This window comes from Lissotriton vulgaris, chromosome 3_2 (assembly GCF_964263255.1).
Source record: "Lissotriton vulgaris chromosome 3_2, aLisVul1.2, whole genome shotgun sequence".
Lineage (NCBI taxonomy): Eukaryota > Metazoa > Chordata > Amphibia > Caudata > Salamandridae > Lissotriton > Lissotriton vulgaris.
The window spans coordinates 287,362,140-287,368,139 of NC_141690.1; positions in this window are offsets into that span (position 1 = coordinate 287,362,140).

Consider the following 6,000-nt stretch of genomic DNA (forward strand, 5'->3'; position numbering starts at 1 on the left):
AGATTTCTGGCCGATTGGGAGGGAGTGGGGCAGGTGCCAAGAGATGAAGGCCACCAATCACTCGACCAAGCGTGTTGGTCTTTACCGAAGACCAAGACCTCTGTCTTGTCGCCATTCAGCTTTAGGAAGTTTAGGATCATCCACTCTGCCACGTGTTGCATGCATGGCCTAAAGCTGAATGCAGATGTATTGACAGAGTGGGCCAGCGACACCATGATCTGGGTGTCGTCGGCGTAAGACACCACCTCCATCCCCTGCGATCTTACTAATCTAGCAAGGGGGGGCCACGTAGATGTTGAATAGGGTCGGGCTAAGGGCCGACCCCTGTGGCACCCCACATTGCAATGACTTGGCAGGGGAGAGGAAATCTCCGAGCATGACTCTCTGTTCTCTGTCATGTCTCTCTTAACAGAATAAATTCTAACACTAGTAGTTATACCCTATATGTTAAAGTCATCCCTAGTTTGTATCTAAATCCTGACCATTCACAGGTCTCATTGGTCCAAGAACATAGGTTGTTCAGTCACACCCCTTCCATCGCTCCTAACTTTTAAAAGTTCTTTGTAAGACCCAGGCTGACGTCATCGTCCTACAGCAGAGGAAATCACAATATTCTCCTTCGAAGCTAGCGCACATTTTGTAGTCACTTGCAACATTTTCCTAGAACAGTTATCCATAAAACTAAACGTTTCCTGAGACAGTGAGGAAGTTCCACTGATATCCCTTCTACATATCTGTTTACAAGAAGAAAAAAAAAGCACTTATTATGAAGGTCAAAATACAATTCTCTTGCACCCTACGTTTAACCCCTTCACTGCGGCGGCTATTCCGGAGGGCGGCCGAGCGGCGGATGCATTCTGGTGACAGAACCGCTCCCTCACCAGCGTCGGTTGCGCTGTGCTCATGACGGAGCGGTTCCGTCACGGCCCCGCCCGCTCAATAGAACGCTTGGCGCAGGTGCGGAATCCGCGCCGCGCAAGCGTGCCGAGCGGGCCGTGATGGAACGGGTTGTGGGTTCATATGGGAATAGGGTGAAAAGTAATTTAATTATAACTAATTACATATGTTAATTTTTTCTTGTGTATTTATTAGATGTTAATTGTTAAGTATTTCGGCGATTTTGTTGTGGAAGAAAGAGGATAAAGAGTCGCAGAGGTCTTGAGAGGGAGTGATGTCGTTGGTGCCGGCGGTGGGGTTCGTAAATTCTTTGACGATGTTGAATAGTTCCTTACTGTTGTGGGCGTTGTTGTCGAGTCGATCCTTGAATGCTGATTTCTTGGTGGATCGGATCAATTGGTGGTGTTTACGGGTGGCGTCCTTGAAGGTGGTCAGGTTGTCAGTGGTTGGGTTTTTTCTCCAGGTTTTCTCGAGAGTACGACATAACTTCTTGAATTTCTTGAGGTCATCGTTGAACCAGGGGGCCTTTTTGATACCTTGTTTGATCTGGTGGTTTTTCAAGGGTGCTAATTCATCAGCGCTGTGGGTGATCCATTGTGTGAGTTTGGTGGCAGCATGGTTTGGGTCCGATGATATGGCAGGAGGGTTTTGGTTAAGCGATGTGAAGAGTTGGTCGGTGGTGATTTTGTTCCAGTTTCTTCGAGGAATAGGTTGTGGGGGGTTGTGGGTCGTGGTCTTTTTGTAGCTGAAGTGAACGCAGCTGTGGTCCGTCCAATGGAGAGCTGTGGTGTGATCGAAGGAGATGTGTTTGCTGGAGGTGAAGATAGGGTCGAGCGTGTGTCCGGCAAGGTGGGTGGGGGTGTCAACAAGTTGTTTGAGTCCGAGATTGGCCAGGTTGTTCAGAAGGGTGGTGGTGTTGCTGTCGTTTTTCTTTTTCAGGTGGAAATTGAGGTCTCCCAGTAGAATGTAGTTCTCGGAGGTGAGGGCATGTGGGCTGATGAAGTCAGTGATGTTTTCGTTGAATTGTGTGCGGGTTCCTGGTGGTCTGTAGATGAGGGTGCCTCTAAGTGTGGTCCTGGGGTCGGTGTGGATCTGGAAGTGAAGGTGTTCGGCGGTCACGAGGTTATCGTCGGAGCTGGTCGTGATTCGGATGGTGTTCTTATGGACGATGGCGATGCCTCCTCCTGTTTGGTTGGTGCGGTCTTTTCGGATGATCTTGTAAGCGTCCGGGATGGCTATGGCAATGTCGGGGGCTGATGATGCGTTCATCCAGGTTTCTGTAATGAATGCGACGTCCGGCGATGCAGTGTCGAGTAGGTCCCAGAGTTCAGTGGCGTGTCTGTGGACCGAGCGGGTGTTCAGCAGGATGCACTTCAGGTGGTTAGAGTGGGAGCTGTGTTTGGAGTTCGTGGATTTGGTGTGGGTCCTGACGCAGGCAAATTTGCAGGAGTGGCAGGCGAAGGGTCCATGGGTGTGTCCTGGGGCAGCTTCGCAGCATTGTGGTTTGCGTCCCGAAGTACATATTGAAAAGTGAGATGAGATGAAGCAACTTAATAGAGAAATAAGAGAAGAATTACAAAATCAGAAAAATGTATAAAGTCAACCAGTATTTGAAGATGAAGAGTCCATGGCATCCGTTTTATGAGAGTTTGTGAAACATTGGAGACGTACCGGATCCTCATATGTTGTGGTTCTATTATTGTACGTGACCTTAAAGAGGCAAGGGTGAAAGAAACCATAGCGGGCACTCATCTATCGAAGATCAGGTCTCATGTTGAGAAAAGCCTTCCTTCTATTTGCAGTGGCCTTGGCGTAATCCATTGCAAAAAATAAAGTAGAATCTGAACAGGTGATGCGTTGAGAAGATTTTACCGCTGATAGAACTTTTAATAAATCTGTATACTCTAGAAAGTACAAGATAACACCTCTCGGTCTCTGTGAGGATGAGGAAGGGCTTCCCAATCTGTGCGCTCTTTGAATGTTACGAACTGTGCTTTCTGGCATGTGGAGTACCTTGGGGAGAAAGGATTTAAAGAAAGTAAGAGGCTCAGATCCTTCCACTCCTTCTGCCAGGCCATAAATGCGTAGATTGTTACGCCTATTTTGATTTTCAAGATCCTCTACTTGGCGCTGGAGCACAGAAACTCGAGATTGAAGTGAAGAAACTTTGGTGCAGGTATCTTTGATAGAAGACATGTTATGCTCAACAGCAGTGATTCGTGTATCAAGTTGTGACCAGTTCTCAGTGAGGACTTGTAATTTTGCATTAGTTTCTTCCATAAAGGGACGCAATGCCCTAATTTCTTCCAACGATATTTCCATAGAAACAGGTGAGGTCGATGTAGGCGGAGAAGGAGGATTTTGTTTGAGGTGTTTGGAGATAGATTTCCCTGATGATGTTGCGGAGGGATCCATAGTCGCCAGATTGTCTGAAGATGAGGATAACAAAGAATCCTCCAATTGGGAGAACACAGTAAACGTTTTTGAATTTTTAACAAAGATGTGTTTCGCAGATGCCTTCGTAGAAAGAGCACCTTTTACTCTACCCATAAAGTCCAAAAATAGGTACAGAGAGAAATAAATTAAAAGGCACGCCACACTGGATTTATGTACTTCAATGAACCTTATAAACAAGGAGGAAAAATCTTCAAACTGGCGGTCACAGATATTTCCTGTCAAATGATCCTCCTGGAAAAGTTATTTAAACATTGCAGGTAAGACACTTATTCCATAAAAAAAAATTAAGAGGCACGACATACTGAGTTCATGTACTTCAATGAGCTGGATTAATGAGGAGGAAGAATCTACAAAATGGCCGTCACAAATGTTTCTGTCAGGAGAGTCTCCTAGAAAAATTATTAAACGCTGCCGATAACACACATTCTATTTAGTGGAAGGTCTTCGATCAGGGATATGTCATAAAACAGGTTTGTGAAAGAATTGGAGGAAGATTTATAGCTACAGTCTTTCAGAGATTCACTTTGAGAAAGGCGCTGCGGCGCGAGCAGGAAAACAAAATGGCGGCTGTGATAACGCAACATTGCTGAAAAGACTCGCAGCATCGAGAAAGCCAACATTTCTGCCGCAAATGGAGACCGCAGGGATCCCAAAGCGTTCAGCAGGCGGTCCGACGCCTTGACATCGTGGTCGTGTCGCTGAAGCACGGCGAGAAACGTGCAGCTGCCTGGATGCCCCCAGAGAGCTCCACTCAGGCACCGCCATTCCTGTCGGGCACCAAGCCACGCCCCCCTTTGACAAGAATTCCTGATATAACCATCCATCAACTGTGCTCCTGTGGATATGTCTGTGGAATCTATTCTACAGGAAAGGAATTTGCAGAGAGAAGTATCCATCAGAAGAAAAGGTACTTACCCATGGTAACAAACTTTCTGGTAGATACTCTGACTACAAGCAGATCACTCACTGAGATGACTCCCTCTCCGTTTGATGGACATTTATAGGGCATGCTAATAAGATCCCAAATAAGCATAAAGTTTGACACTGCACTACTCTACAAATGACAAACCACTTTCTCAACTTGAAGGCTAAGGAAAGTAACTGGATGGAAACTTGTGTTGTTGGCTGGGGTGCGCACTATATGGCTTCAGTGATGTTACCGGACACCACTGCTAGCATCAATATGAAGCAAGCACCCCCCTACAGGTGATGCAAGAGCTTTGAAGCTTCCAAATCCAGTCTGATGTTTGGGGTTATTCTACAGGTGAGCAATTTGCATGTGGATAGAATATCCACCAGAAAGAACATTAATGCAGGTTAGCAATTGTCTCTTTCCCACTAGAGTTGGTGTATCGGTTGTATGGCCCCATTTTGAAGTAGAGCCTGAACTTCCCTCTCGGAGAAGGGTAAGATGTTGCTAAATGGGGTGATGTGAATTTGAGTCCATTGCCCCTAGTCCTGTTGGACTACTGAAAGCACCTGCAGGTCTGGGACAGTCTGCACCCAGCCTGGGTGGACATGTGATCAGGGAGGGGGTCTTGGGTGAGTCAGCGTTTAGCGGCGGCGCGTCCCACTGGGGAGCCACCCCTAACCCTGTCTGTGCCATTCCTTTCTCTACCATCTACCTTAAGTATCCCATGGTGTTCTGGGAGTCGTGATACATTGGTGGCTTTAAGCCTTGGCTTTGTTGCCCTCTAGTGTATGGCCTTTAAAAAAGTGCCCCATGAAGTATTAGCTCGTAGGATTCCCATGGAGTTTGCAGGGCCTGTCTTTATTTCCTCCAACATTTCATCCACCCATGATATGTCCATGGAGTGAAATATTGAGGAACCTCTGGTTTAAAACCGGTACAAAGCCAAGCATGCCTATGAAGCAATACACTGGTATTCAGACTGCATGCTGCAGCGTCACGGCACCTGTGCGCAGTGGACATATCTTTCCTCTCTAGAACACGCTCATCACTGAGCATCTTGTGTGCCGGGCGGAATGTTGCATTAGTGCCTCCATCTCCTCCCAATGACCTCTGTCACAGCTCAGTAGGAACGCAATAGTTTGGAATACACCACTGCATGGGGTTACCAACGGAGACCTTGTCCCTGCAGCTTCTATGCGCTTGCGTTCATTATCCCGGGGATCGCATCCTCTGGTGGCCTGTGCTGACACCCCCCTTCCTGCCTATATGCACCACCAGTGAGTCTGGGGAAACCTGTCCCTTGGCGTAAAGTAGGAAGACTATTCCCTAGTTGAGACCCTCTCTGAGACCGAACATAGTGGTCCTTTCTTACTGAAGGAAAGAGGATGCTGAAATCACCTTTAAGAACCCTGTCCGAGCCACGTAGTTATACTCTGTATCGGAAAGAAGTATAAGGTGGAATACTACACAAATAATTACACAGTGCATGGAGGAAATGCAAATGTTATTGAAGTCACAGTAAACACAAATATAGATGATGAAGTATAAATATGAGATACAACAGTCTCTCCTGAAGGATACAGTTTGTTGTGCATGTCCTAGGCAAGCACTTCAAAAACCAATTACCTAGACAAGGGTAGGCCTGTATTGTAATACATCACAAAGGCACAGCTTCATCTGTTAGATACTACAGAAAACCTGTCCACGCAGACTTTATTCCAAATGGTAAAACC